The sequence below is a fragment of the Apostichopus japonicus genome, chromosome 2 (genome assembly GCF_037975245.1).
Source record: "Apostichopus japonicus isolate 1M-3 chromosome 2, ASM3797524v1, whole genome shotgun sequence".
Lineage (NCBI taxonomy): Eukaryota > Metazoa > Echinodermata > Holothuroidea > Aspidochirotida > Stichopodidae > Apostichopus > Apostichopus japonicus.
This window is the reverse complement of record NC_092562.1, coordinates 15,760,902-15,774,867: the sequence shown is the minus strand read 5'-3', so window position 1 is coordinate 15,774,867 and position 13,966 is coordinate 15,760,902. Positions and strand designations below refer to the sequence as shown.

At 37.1% G+C, this 13,966-nt stretch overlaps 1 protein-coding gene across 1 annotated transcript in view; it reads right to left on the bottom strand.

Annotated features, from left to right (window-relative positions):
* Positions 1-13,966, bottom strand: part of LOC139979746 (pikachurin-like) — a 102,307-nt gene that overhangs the window by 45,803 nt on the left and 42,538 nt on the right. The gene's annotated exons all lie outside the window — the stretch shown is intronic.

Here is a 13,966-nt window from a genome sequence, read left to right as displayed (position 1 = left end):
TCGCTTTATCATTTGTATACTGTGCTGTGGGTATTGACCACAGCTGTGTGTACTGACTGTACACTAGTGTCTAAGTACTGACGGTAGCAAGCTGTGTGTGTATTTTCTGAGATCGATGGTGGTGTCTAACACTTCTGTTACACCTCATTCGAAGCTAGGTCAGATTACCGGCATTAGACGTTTCTATTTGCGCAAGTCTTCACACCCTTTAAAGTTATTTATACATCATTTGACATGGCTTGGCAAACAAAGCTTTATGACTACTGGCACCCTGTTAAAAATTTTCAGGACTATTCCCAAAGTCTTGTAAATTCCTTTTCGATGAGTTTCCATGACAACCACATGTCTAACATTTTAAAACAGGTTTCAAGAGGAAAACTACCCCTTTTTCCTGTACCGATAACTTCTACATCACCAAGCAACCAGTCAGTGAGTTGAAATTTGTCATCTTTCCTCCTTTAGCATTTAAAGGCAAATAAATAGTTATCAATCGATCATTACTTAAGATGCATTTCAAATCCTGATGGATCTACCCCATCCTCCTGTCATTCTCAATCTACTGCAGTAACATTCGTGGCTGAGGTAGCTTTATACAGAATTCATATTATTACAGGCGAAACAGAGGTACAATGCTCCTTTCCTGTTGTCATTTCTGGGAGGGTCTCTAGGTGGGTTAAACGAATTGGCAATTATCATGGAAGCCAATACAATAGTGAACCTAGAGTGGCAACTGACGTCGTAAGAGTTACGGGATGTATCATTCTAACCACATTCAGGATAATGATCCCGAGTAATACGTTAGCAATTAAATATTTAAATGCAAATCTCAATGAGACTGAACTAATTGCTTTGAGAAAAAGTAGCCTGTGTTTGCTAGATTTAAGATTTGATCTGAGTTTATTCAACCCTTAAGTCTTGGACAATTTTGTAGAGGAAGTAGTCCTAGAGTATTTCCTTGTTCATCTGTACCTCCTTAGCCTACAGAGGAAGATAAATCCTTTGTTTCAAATCATAACACTTTATTCCTATCATGGTCGGTTATTGTCTACAACCACCCCCCCCCCCTCCCGGAGCAACCCCACTTCCCTGTCTATCTACCTCTGTCGAGGACTGTCAATTTGAAGAACCTAGACAGAATGAAACTTTACAATTTCAGGTATGGGTTTCAAGCAGCCTTTTTGCGATTGGGCAAACCGTTATTCCAAACCTCGCTGTTTTAAGCTACAACCGTTAATTAGCATATTTTGAGGTCGCCATGACCTGCAGTTTGGTTAACAAAGGTCTGAAACAAAATCTCTCTGCAATTAGTCACATGCCCTTGTAAATATGTTAATTATGACATCTGACTTGGATTACAATTTTTAAACTGTAACAGAGAATAGTTAAGATTTGAAGTTTGAGGACCATGATTTATTTTTATTGTAATGAAATGATTAAATATTTAAGACCAGCAAGTTTAATAATTTGGTAACACCTTTGTACATATTGTACAGCAATTTGGCCATTTTTGCACAGCATTTTCTCTTGAATTGCCAGATACATTATTCCACTGCTGTACTGTATACCTTACCTTTATGTTTTATTTTATACATCACTTTTTCAACTTCCCAACCCTTTACCCCGCCCCTCCTCACCACATACCGGTCCTGCAACCATATCACACACCAACTTTCCTATGCCCCTAACACACTTCAAAGTATTGCAATTCTGTTCATGCAGGTCATATAAGCTATTAACTGATTAACAAAACTAAAAGTAAACCCTATCTGTTGCATGACCTCTCTTGTCACTGGAGTCACCATCTGCCATATTTTTCAAACTTATAAATCTGTAATCCTTCTAAGAATTGGCATTTTTATGTATGGTTTTCAAAACTGGCTGACCCAAAGTCAATACATCTCAAGGTTTGGTCACTTTATATCATATCAAGAAGTGAATCTTCTAATCTAAAATTAACTAACATCTATTTCAAAATATAGAAAAATCTCATGACCAAACAAATCCTTTTTTCCATAAAAAAATTCCAATTTCACAAAACCAGATGGGAGAGTGAGAGGATGTTTTTCTTAGCTGCCATTAAATTGAATTATCTAAATTGCATTTTTATGCATGAATAGCCACAATAGTTCAACAATAACAAGTCTTGATCAATCAACTTGCACTACAGATATAGCAATACTGATAGAGAACTTGAAACAGGTGCCTTAAATTCCTATACTTTACAAAAATACAAATAGGTTGAAGGTCATAACAGAACTTTTAACCCCTCATATATAACAAAAAGTCTAAATTCAAGGTTACTGTTGGAAACAGGACTTCAAAGACATAATACACACCAAGTTATCATCTTTTCATATTAATTCTTTACCTGAATATGTACATTTATCCAAATAATAGTTACATTTTAATGTGTGTTTTTTTTTGAGTGTGTGTGCTTACATTGGACACCATATTTGACTGGTTGGAATAAACAGGCATCTTCTGTGAGGATAAAATGTAATTTGGTTTTGAAATTTAAATTTTTGCATGCCTCATGAACATTATAAATGTTTTGCTGTTTGATAGATAGAAGGGTTATTAAACTGCTGTTCAAAAATAGGGAACAGAGAGGGAAAAATTGTTTGATTTACCTATAAAGCCGAACTTCCATGTTTGCTGTTTTGTTCAGACAAGGATCCGAAGGATAGGTGGGGGAGGGTGGGGAGTGAAGGTCCCCCTTTCTGACCTCAAGCAAGATAAAAAGTAGCAAAATCTTACATTCAGACCTTATTAAGGACCTAATTTATTGTTCAAATATACTCAGAATGCACCATTTAAATTTTATAATTTCAAATTTTCCTGCTAATGAGACTCAGATCCCTCAATACTGGAATCTGCTTCAACAACCCCCGGGCCACACTCGCCACTCTTTTCTAAAACCTGACACTGCTGTTCCAGACTGTGTGATTAATAAGATAGCTCTTTGATCACAAGAATTTAAAGTGAAAAAAATCCATGTCTATCTAATATAGATGAACATGATTTCACAGAACAGAAAAAAATTTCATTTTAACAATCGGAAAAATATTTGATTGAAAAAGGACTGAATTTACTTAATGTCATAATTGTTTTTTTGTTTTTTTTTTCATTAATCTAGCAAATCAAGGCGAGGTCGATTGGTAACAAATGACAAGAAGCTTTATAATACAACTATGCTTCTGCTGAGTGGTTTAATTAAGCATGACTTCCACTTTTTGAAAGATGACATGTTGATTTAAAGTGTAGCAGTATTGGTCACAAATTTAACCTTCTCAAAGCTAAATGTTGTCAAAATTAATTTCCTGAATGTTCTTACTCTCCACATCTTTCCCAAATATTCAAGAGTATATTTAATATTATAGACAATTAAATCTCTCAGTGAGACAAAATGCAATGGATGGTGTGCCTAATTGCTTATTGAACTTTGAAGCAAATTTTGTGTCTCTATTACATATGGTGGGAAGAGGGAGGGAGGGGGGGGGGGTGATAAAGGCAACTACTCCAGAATGTTAAGTGTATATCACTTGCTTCTCTCCACATTTTGCAAATTCCGCATTTTAATATTCAAGTGTTCTCTCACACACCTCTGCTATAAAATTGATATCACTTAATTAATATTGACTCAGTATTGTTTCTACTGCCAAGTATATACAGTTTAAACACTGAAGACTCCAGGCACAAAAATCCCAACTCATTCCATTTCCTCTTTGTGACATGGTTTCATTCCGATACCCAATTTCTTTTTACATTGATGAAATTCTTAGTTTTATTTTTAGCTTGGTTTGTAAACATAGAAGAAGATTTGATCAATCATGTCTCATCAGAGTGGCAGGCACTGATAGCAGGTATCAGCAATAAATGTGTGTAACATCACACCGGTGTTTACATGAAAAGTGTTGGAGCTTGGCATTAAAAGAACCATTTGATGCGAAACATGAAGAACACTCTGGAAAGTGACAGCCAGTGAATATATCCAAATGTATGTGTGTATGTATGCGTGTACTACGTATGTATGTATGTAGGTATGTACATATATATATGTGGAGTGTTAGCTCAGTGGTTAACGCCGGTGCCTTTCAATCATAAGGTCCCGAGTTCGAGTCACTCCAAGATTAATGTAGGTAGTCCATTTACAGAGTTGTTGACAATTGACAATTCATAATCATGGACGTTAAATATGAATGTAAGAGACTGACTTGGGTCAGCTTGCGGCTTTGATATGCTAATGATGGCTTCTTTGCGAGTTCCTGCTAGCAGGAGGATCTAAAATACATACATACACACATATGTGTGTATGTATGTATGAACTACCACTGTCCCATACAAATGGGGGGGGGGCCTGCATGTATTGGAAAGAACAAACTTTCTTCCATTTGGGGGAAATTCTGCCTTAGCAAAAGAGTTATATCAAACTTCAGTTGCAATCTCAGATTTTTAAGCCAGCAATGCGATTATGGCCTGCATGCTTCTTATGTGTCTCTACCTAATGCTAGACTTGAGCAATTCTATAATAACTTCACATAACCAAAAGCGCCTGGAAGTTTTAATGTTTTCGTTTTTAATAGTTATGAATTCGTTAATATTCTGTAGTAGAGATTGTTTGGTATGTTCAATATGATGAGGTAAATTCTAATATATTCCAACCTCTCAAGACCTCTCCTGTGTTGTATGAATCCTAATGCCGATGCCCTCCACAAAAATCTACTTTTCACGATTACTTCCATAATTCTTTGCAATCTACAAGACTCTCGAGGAACCACAAGTACGCAAAGACCCCTGAAATTTGATAAGACGTATCTGTCAGTGGAAACATATTACTTTAAACTCCATTCAGCCATGTATGGGTAAACAGCTCCAGATTGTCAGCAATCAAAGTAAAACAAGTCATAACTCATCATCGCAGCTAGGATGGTCAAAGTCATCCAGAGATGGAAGGCAATTTAAATCACCAGATTTTTGTCAACGTAAACAACCAGAAACGGGGCTTTCGCGGAATGAAATTTTGGGTAATCATCACAAATAGAAACTTTACGGTTGTGCGGTTCAGATTTTATAAAAGAAAGTCTGGCAGAAAATTTTCTGACGGACAGGATATAAATTTTTGAACTGTTTGTGTATAATCTTGTTGATTTGCCTCAAAGCTGATAGCAATTAAACAAACAAGCTGTGTACAACAGATGGGGACTCCAGCTAGGGAGGAGGTAAAGGTTGGCAGTTTAGACAGAAGTATTATAATACATCTAGCAGTTTAAACGTTGTGGGCTTAGCTTTTACCGCACTTCTACGATAACTCAAAGTAAAGGTCATCGGTACATTGTTCCAAATATGCTAAAAGTTCAAATAATGGTCATTCATGATCAAGATTCGATCAGTGTTTAACAGCCATATTCTCCAACACTCATATCTAATTCACTCATTTCAAACTTGTTTGTAATGTGTATGAATAATTAATCTATATTTGAAAATTACGCTAAACTTATGGACGTTCGTATTCATGAGATCGTACATAAAACTCTGCGTCGATTTTGAAATTTACATTCCCCGAAACTACTTAAAAATTGCTGTAAATTTCTGGCAAGAAAATATCGCTGGAGGTCAGGGCCATTTTTCAGGCCTGATTTACTTTGGTAATATTACAAGGGCACCTAGACCAACTTCATAAAAGGGTGGGGGGTGGGGCATGGTATTTGTCAACATCTGTTAAGGGATGATTCTGAAGGGCATTATGGCAAGAGGCAGGGGCATCAATGGCACTTTTGCCATTGGTTTAATTCGCAGAAGTTGCTAACCTTTTGCCCATTAAGTTTATCCTTCTCTGGCTGAAACAGTGTTTCTGTTTCATTCTTTCTTCTTCCTGAGCATATCAGTACGGTACATACATATGAGTCATGGTAAGTCACAACTTCTTAGAAAAAGATTAGCAGAGTTAAAGTTACAGAGTCATAGCTAAAGCAGAAATAATGACATGTTTACAAACATTTCAATAAACAGCAAGATAAAACTCTTCTCTATTATGATCTCCAAATCAGACAATTTTGTATCTCTCTGCTTGGTTCTTTTGTGGATATATGAGATGTGTCATATATGTGTTCTTTGATTCTATTATCACAGTTTCACAGTTGCAATGTGACAGAGTGATGAAATTAAAGGTACCGGTGATGAGAATGTAAACAAGATGCTTAGATTAAAGAGTATTTGCTTTTTCCCTTTCTTTACTTTTGTTCTTCCTTTCTTAATTGTCTTCTTTTTTGCTAATCATTTTTTTTTTCTTAATTCTCTTTTTTTTCTATTTTTTTTTCTATATTTTCTCCCTTTCCTTTCCTTTCCTTTTTACAGACAGCCTCTATCTTGTGTGACTTTTCTTGACAATTATGTCTTTCTTAATTGGGTGTGGATTAATGATATATTACAGTAGTTAATTACATGTAAACAGATGAGATTTGTTTGATGATAAGGGTTATCCATAAAAGAAATGCTTAAACATAAAATGCCTTTTAAAAAACTGTCGGTATGATATGTGTCCAAGGGTTAACACTCCATACAATGTAGTTTATTACACCCACATGCAAACATACACACACAACCACACGCAAAGATGCACTGCACTCTGTAGCTTAAAGAATTTGACCCTTCACAGAGTCTTATTCATCACCAATAAAATCTCCCCTCCCAAACTTCCTCCCCCGCCTCCCACTGATTCCCCTTACAATTAACAGAACAAAACAAGTCTTCATCTCCAACACCCTCTGCCAACACCCTCCACCCCCCCCCCCACTTAATGCACCTTCATCGCCCACACATACCGATTACATAAAAGCGCACCAGTTTTTCCTCTGTACCTCATATGGTAAACAATATTGTGGTTTATTTAATGTAGAAATCTCATATAATTTTAGTAATCAGTTCACATACAATATGACACAGACCTGTTGTAAACTTTCTTCATTTGTGTGGCTTTCTATGGGGTTTTTTCTTTCTTGTTTTTAGCAGTCAAGATTTTCCCTCTTTATAATGTATCAGCCTTTAAATTGTCCAAAACAAAGGGGACTGATATCTCTTTCATATGCAAATTAACCACTTTGTTGGATTCAAAGGGCACTTGAAAGTGTCTCCCATCCTCCTCAGAGAGAGATATTTTGAGGAGAGGATGAGGTCTTTTAGGGATTGGATGACAGCCCCCACTACACTAGCCGCTTGACCTATTAGGTCTTCGAGTAAACAGGAATTAGAACCACACACCGAATGTTATCTACCGTCATTCCGAGAGTCAAGAAGGCTTATCAAAGTTGGCTCAGAGAGAAAGCTCGCCTAATTCTCTAGGTAACTGTTAAACTGCAGCCCAATGCTTCCTGCCCTTTTATCAGTTAGATATGAAGGGGAGATGTGTTTTGAAACAATGTCCTTTTCTAGCTTATCTTAATAACCGGACACCTGGATTATAAGTCAAGAATAATCTGAATGACAGGGAACATACAACATGGACAACCGAATGGTTTCTGCTTTATGGCATACTCCTACGACGTTCCAACAAGCCAACCCCCAGCTGCTTGTGCGGTATTAATATTACATCATGGCCAGTGTGAATTGTTAAAAACAATTTAAGTTACTATTATTATTATAAGCTACCACTGCATCCTGTTTTAGGGATTATGGCCCATTCAATGCACTGTTCCAAAATATAAATTTATAATTATATAGAAAAATGGAGGATATTATCTTACAATCTTATCTTAACAATAATTTAATCATCTAATTTTTATCAATCAACAGCTGGGAATAGTTAGGGGAGGGGGGGTGGGGAGGGGATTTAAAAACCTGCAGCAAAATATATTGGAATTCGTAGCAAGTTTTAAAATGCAAAAATTTGGGGGAGGGGGGCAATACAGATGACCCTTAACTTTTGTATATACTACCTTTTTCTCAACCTGGGGGTAAGACCCACATCGCCAGAGGATACAAAGCTAATAGGCCTAACCAACAAATTTCCTAAAAGAGATGTGCAATCATCTACAGCCGGTTAGGGGGCCGGGTGAAAAAGTCCTTCTTGTTTTTTGCGATTTTTTTATTTTCAAAGGGGTGCAGGTAGTGTAAAGGTATTATAAAACATTAATATACACAAATACACTGGATCAGAGAATCACCATTCCAGTCTCATATGTATTGACATAATTCAGGAAATAGTTTATCCTGTATCACATAGCAAACAGGCAGGGATGTGGGTGGTGGGGGGGGGGTGATAAACAACCTTCCTCCCCTCCCTTTCAACAACAAAAAAGTAGTTATCAGCATCACCTTGAATGTAGGTCATACCTATTTTATACACCTAATTTATCCAAAATATACCTTAGAATGCACCATTTCATGTCTACAATATTGGGCAAGGCCCACTACACCCCTTTGTCTACAACAGAGTGTGTTTTAACGACCTCAGGGTCGGACCCCCTCCTTCTTAAAATCCTGGATCAGAATTCTGGAGTAAAATGCTGTGCAAAATGGAAGAAAATTGCTAAACGAGTCGAAAGGTAGCATTAACTGTACACAGGCAGTGGCGGAGCGTCCATACAGTCGGGGGGGGGGGGGGCGGATGCCCCCCCTGACGGACTCAAATGGACTGCTGGCGCCCTTTTCAGCTTTTTACCACTTTTTACTTATTCGCGATTATTGTCTTTTTTATTGCGCTCTCATCTACATATTGACATTTGTCACATTTTTTTGGGCGATGACACCTATTTATTCTTCGTTTATCTGCAAATTAGCAAGGCCCGGAAAGGGTCATTTCCGGCGATCTAGGGAGTATCTTTTATTAAAATTCCAAAATTCAAAGCGCCCCTCCAGACCATTCTCCCCCCCCCCCCTTGACCAATACCTCTAGCTCCGCCACTGTACACAGGGACCATAGTATTTTATACAAGACAAAATTCAGAGCCTTCAAAACAAAATATTTGAGCACTGAATTATTCCCTGAAATTGCTGATCTGGTTCTGATCTGGGTCGGATCTGAAGGTGGCCAAATGTCACCCATATTTGCATTGGGTACTTAGCATGCATCAATGTGCGCACACACATATACATAGTTAATCATCCTGAGTCCACCTTTAACTCTGGGAGCTCTAACCATAAAAAGGAAGAATCATTAGGTAATAATTTAGTGTTCAAATTTTGTGAAGCAGTTTTGAAGGTCCTGGATTCTGTCACTTATAAAATACTATGGATCCTGTGTACAAAAACCTGCTATGCATCTTTGCACTGTGCAAAGCAATTTGTCCAGTTTTGCGCAGCATTTTGAGAAGCGGTACCGGACAAATTATTCCGTCATAATAGATTTTCCTGCAATTTAGATGTGAAGATTCTTACACAGTGGTGTAAGTTAAATAAAATTAAGCTGCTTTGGTTAGTTGTCACAGTATCATGAATTTAAGGGGAAATTGGATTGAAATTGGTTTGTACTATCTCGAGATAGGTAAAAGACACATTAATGCTCGATAAATTATTCTCTGAGAGATGTTTCACTTTTTCTCGGGAAAATTCCAAATCTAGTTGGAAGATTATTTCTCTCTGTTCAATGACAAGCGCTGGCCTTGCACGTAAGTATATAAGGGTGAATTTTAAATTGCTCAGTCTCTGTCACCAGTCTGATAACAGCTATAAGTTGCCTCCGAGATAAACAAATTTCATAGATGAATTAAGACGCACGAATATTGCACGCGGCCGCCAGGTGAAAGGCTTCTCTCGTCGTCGTTATCATGGATGTGACTGTGAAGCGATTAAAGTCACACGTTAATTGGTTTACACAAGTGGTCTCTGTTTATACGTTCATGTCCTCTTGCCTAATTAACCAAGAATCTCGATGTTGCGAGGGTACATACCCAGTCATTAAAAGTCGCATGTGTTCGAGGACTCTCGAACCTACGTAGCTCAACTGACGTAAAACCATAAAGATTGAAGGGCATCTTTAATGGTACATTAGGATGTACATTTTATCATCCCATTAAGTCTAAGCAACCCTCTTGGAAAAAAATTTTTTAAGTTAACCAAATTTTTTTTTTGGGGGGGGGTTTGGGAGGGGGGGAATTTTTCATGAAATGAAGGAACATCCTTCTCTTCAATTTATACCTGAAATTGTCTGTTTTTCTTTCATTTAGTCAAATTTCTAATTAAATCACCTGCTAATTTTAAGTCGATTACATGCATATATTTTAAACCAATGGGTCAAAGAGGATGGAGGGAAGCAAATGGGACAGTGAGAGGGGCAACAAGGAGGGGTCAGATCAGGGAAGGAGGATAGCTAGGTCAGGAAGTAAGTGCAGGAGGATAGATAGGGTCCATGCATGAATCAGTGAGGGGTGATTAAATACTCATATATACCACTTGCTTCAACTAATCACATGAAACACATTCATAGATTATCAGGTATAACATTACAACACAAAACAACTGTATGAACCATCGGCAGTTGTCTGACCCCAAATATGCTAGAATGTAATACATATTTGGCCACTCATAATTTCAAAACAGTCTGGCTTTATACTGCCACTCTCTGTAGCATTGATCCTCAATGGGACATTTTAATTGACTCATTCGACTAAGCCCAATGAGAGGGGGACAGGCTTAGAGCCCCAGGGTCAATTGGGGGGCCAGGGGAAATAGGATAAAGATTTAATATTTTATTATTCTCATGTTCATAAATATATTTGAGACAATATGGGGTTCGGTGACACCCAGAAGTGTAAATTCACTCTCAATCATTGCCCCTATTTTCAACATTCTTCAATATCCAAGAAAATAACCTGGAAGGCACAAGCCCCCAGGGAAGGTGCAATATGATAATTTTAGCATGCTAATATTCAGGGTCACTACGAATGACCTTTAAAATAGGAAACATACTTAGATTGAAAATGTACTGCGATTGCAGACAATAGCTTACAATGTACATATACTGCTTCTTTGTTACATATATGTTCTGTATGCAGGCCTACAATACACAATATAAAGTCGGTTGAAAACCGTTGACTTTTTATATTCTCTCCCACAGTGAGCCATATATATAGCTTTATATTGCTCTATATACTATTGTTTAGCTCCTCCGATTATTATCAGGAGACCTTTATCATTCCATATGTGATAAACTTTATTACAATATTTGATGAGGAAATTTAGAGAGTTCATAAATACGCTGAGCTCAGCTAACACTGCTGAATATATGGAGAGAAATATGTTTTGCCTCCGGTTTTTATAGGTTCATATAAAATGACAATAAAGGGAACATTTGACTATTAGTGGCTAGCGACAGATCTTTGGAATATGCTGGAGGCGGACAAATCTGCCATCAAAGGAGCGATAATTAGATTGCCAAAATTGTTCCGTTTTTAGGGGGAGGAGGGGGGGAGGAATACAGTGACGTACTCATTATTACCAAATGAGTCCCAAGTACCGGATGACCCTTGACTTTATCAACAACAAAAAATAAAATATCATCAGAACAATTAAATCCTAGAAATGAAGGAACAAAGGAAAAGTCCGGTAAGGACAAATCTCAAAAAGTATATCTGCAGGTACATTAAAGGGTGTGAAGACTCGCGCACAAAGAAACATCTGATGCCGGTAATCTGACCTAGTTTCAAATGAGGTGTAACAGAAGTGTTAAACACCACCATCGATCCCCCAAAAAAAAAACACACAGATTGCTACCGTCGGTAATTAGACACTAGTGTACAGTCAGTACATACAGCTACGGTCAATACCCACAACACAGTGTACAGTACATAGCAGCCATGGATATCTCAGGTCTAGATAAAAGATAACAAGGTATCACGTTTCATTACTGTCTGCATTTTGTAGCGGCAAGAAGAAAACTTCACTTGCAAGCAACGGAAAGTTAACTTTTTCAGAGCGCGGCACGCGGTTTGGGGTGAGTCTTCAATGCCTTTAAACAAGGGGAACAGAGTAGGACTTGGCGTACTTGTAGAATCTTCCGTTATAGTTACAGATCAATAGATCAATACATAGTACTGTGTTTTGACAGGTACAGTGCAGTAAATGGGTAGACACTTTAGACACTTCAGTTATAGTGGTCTGGATTTACAAATGCTTGATGCTACTCATTATCCTTTTCAAGTTAATTCCTTTTAACAAATTGGAAGCATTTTTTGTAGCTTTAGTATAAAGGTGTATGTTAAAGTGTAAATGGAACAGATTTGTTGTGATAATATAACTTGTCACCTTCATGTTTAACAGCACTTACCAACAGCATAAATGCACTTGATCTACTACCTAGTATAGTTCCCAAAGGTCATGTTTTGCTGACTCTTTTATCACCCTCCCTCCTCCTTCCCCCTCCCCTTCATCCCTTCCCCTCATCCCCTATCCCTCACTCAACAGCCATCTTACTACATTAATGACATTGTATAGAAAGTGGTAATGTCACAGGAATAGGGATGTGGATTAAATTGGTGCTCCTGGAGTCTAATCTTTAAGACCCACAACTGAAATGGATCTTGCAGTGTAATCCACAAACTTGTGGATGCAAATAGCTGTGAGTTATTAACAGTGGCAGCATCAGCCAAGGCAATCTGAGGGGCAGGGGGTTAGGGGAGGGGGGAGGCAAGGTACAAAGGAAAGTTGTTTGTGTCTTTGCTTGTGTGTATATTTTAGAGTTTAGTCTGCCCACAAAAGGGATAAAGATCTATCCATACGCTACGTGCATTCATGGCAGTATGAGGGGTGACCTTGCAAGTTTTACTATATGAGCAAAATATGAGGTAATATTGAAAACATCAGTTAATTCATCCACTAGATATTTATTGACCATCCATCAATGACATGAGGGAGTACTTTTCAAGGTGTAAGAGCATTTTGAAAACTCAAAAACTTTAAAAAAAAAAATTACAAAAAAACTTTCAGCATGTTGCGGGTAGTTCATTTGGAAGCAAATATTTTGATGACATTTTTGTCAGCACTTTCAAAAACATGATTGTGAAATGCAGAATACTTTTAATTTTTGCATTCAATCCTCTTCCAAAATGTAAAGCAACAATTCTAAAACCCTGTTTCAGGAAATTGAAATCACTGAGTCACCAATTTCCACAATATTTTGATAATATATGCCGATGTTAATTAAATTCAGCCTCTGAAGAAGATCCTGCTAGGATCAAAATGCCAGGCCCTCTTACTTTTACACATTCTCTTACACAGACTCTCTAGTGGATAAGCAGTTTGCTGACAGTTTTGTTTTATATTTAATGACCTAATTTAAATGACGACACCCTCCAATGTCCAATTGACAGTCATATAAATTGCAAAGTTCAGACCAACACCATTCAAAATGTCAGAAGTTTGTCACCAAGACGACAGGATATATGATTGCCAACTGGACATTAATGACTAGCAAGTTCAGACCAATTCCATTTGACATGTCTATCACCAAGACACTTTTTCATCATGCTAGCAATACAACCACTTGCAAAACAAAGAATATAATAAAACAAAAATAATAAGAAAAATCATTTATATGTTCTTCATTATTTAGAATGTAAGTTTACTTAAACTTGAAGATATATATATATATATATATACATATATATATATATAAATACATATATACATATATATGTATATATATATATATATATTTATGAAGGAACATATGACGTTATGGTATTTTTCTATTTTCATATTGTATCAACCAAAATGAAACCTCAAATGCTGCTTTAATACATATTGATACGCAGCCGTGATCTGATAACTTCCTGCTCTTGAGAAGGAATGTCATCCCGGAGTAATCTGAAAGAGTACAATATTGCAGTCTTATGGATAAACAGCAGTATAAACATTATTAATGTAAAGCTGGAGGAAATTGTTGAAGGTAATATATGTGGCAGCAATATGACAGACCACACTATTACTGTCAAAACCACGATCAGGCAAAAAAAAAATTCCATTACAACAACAA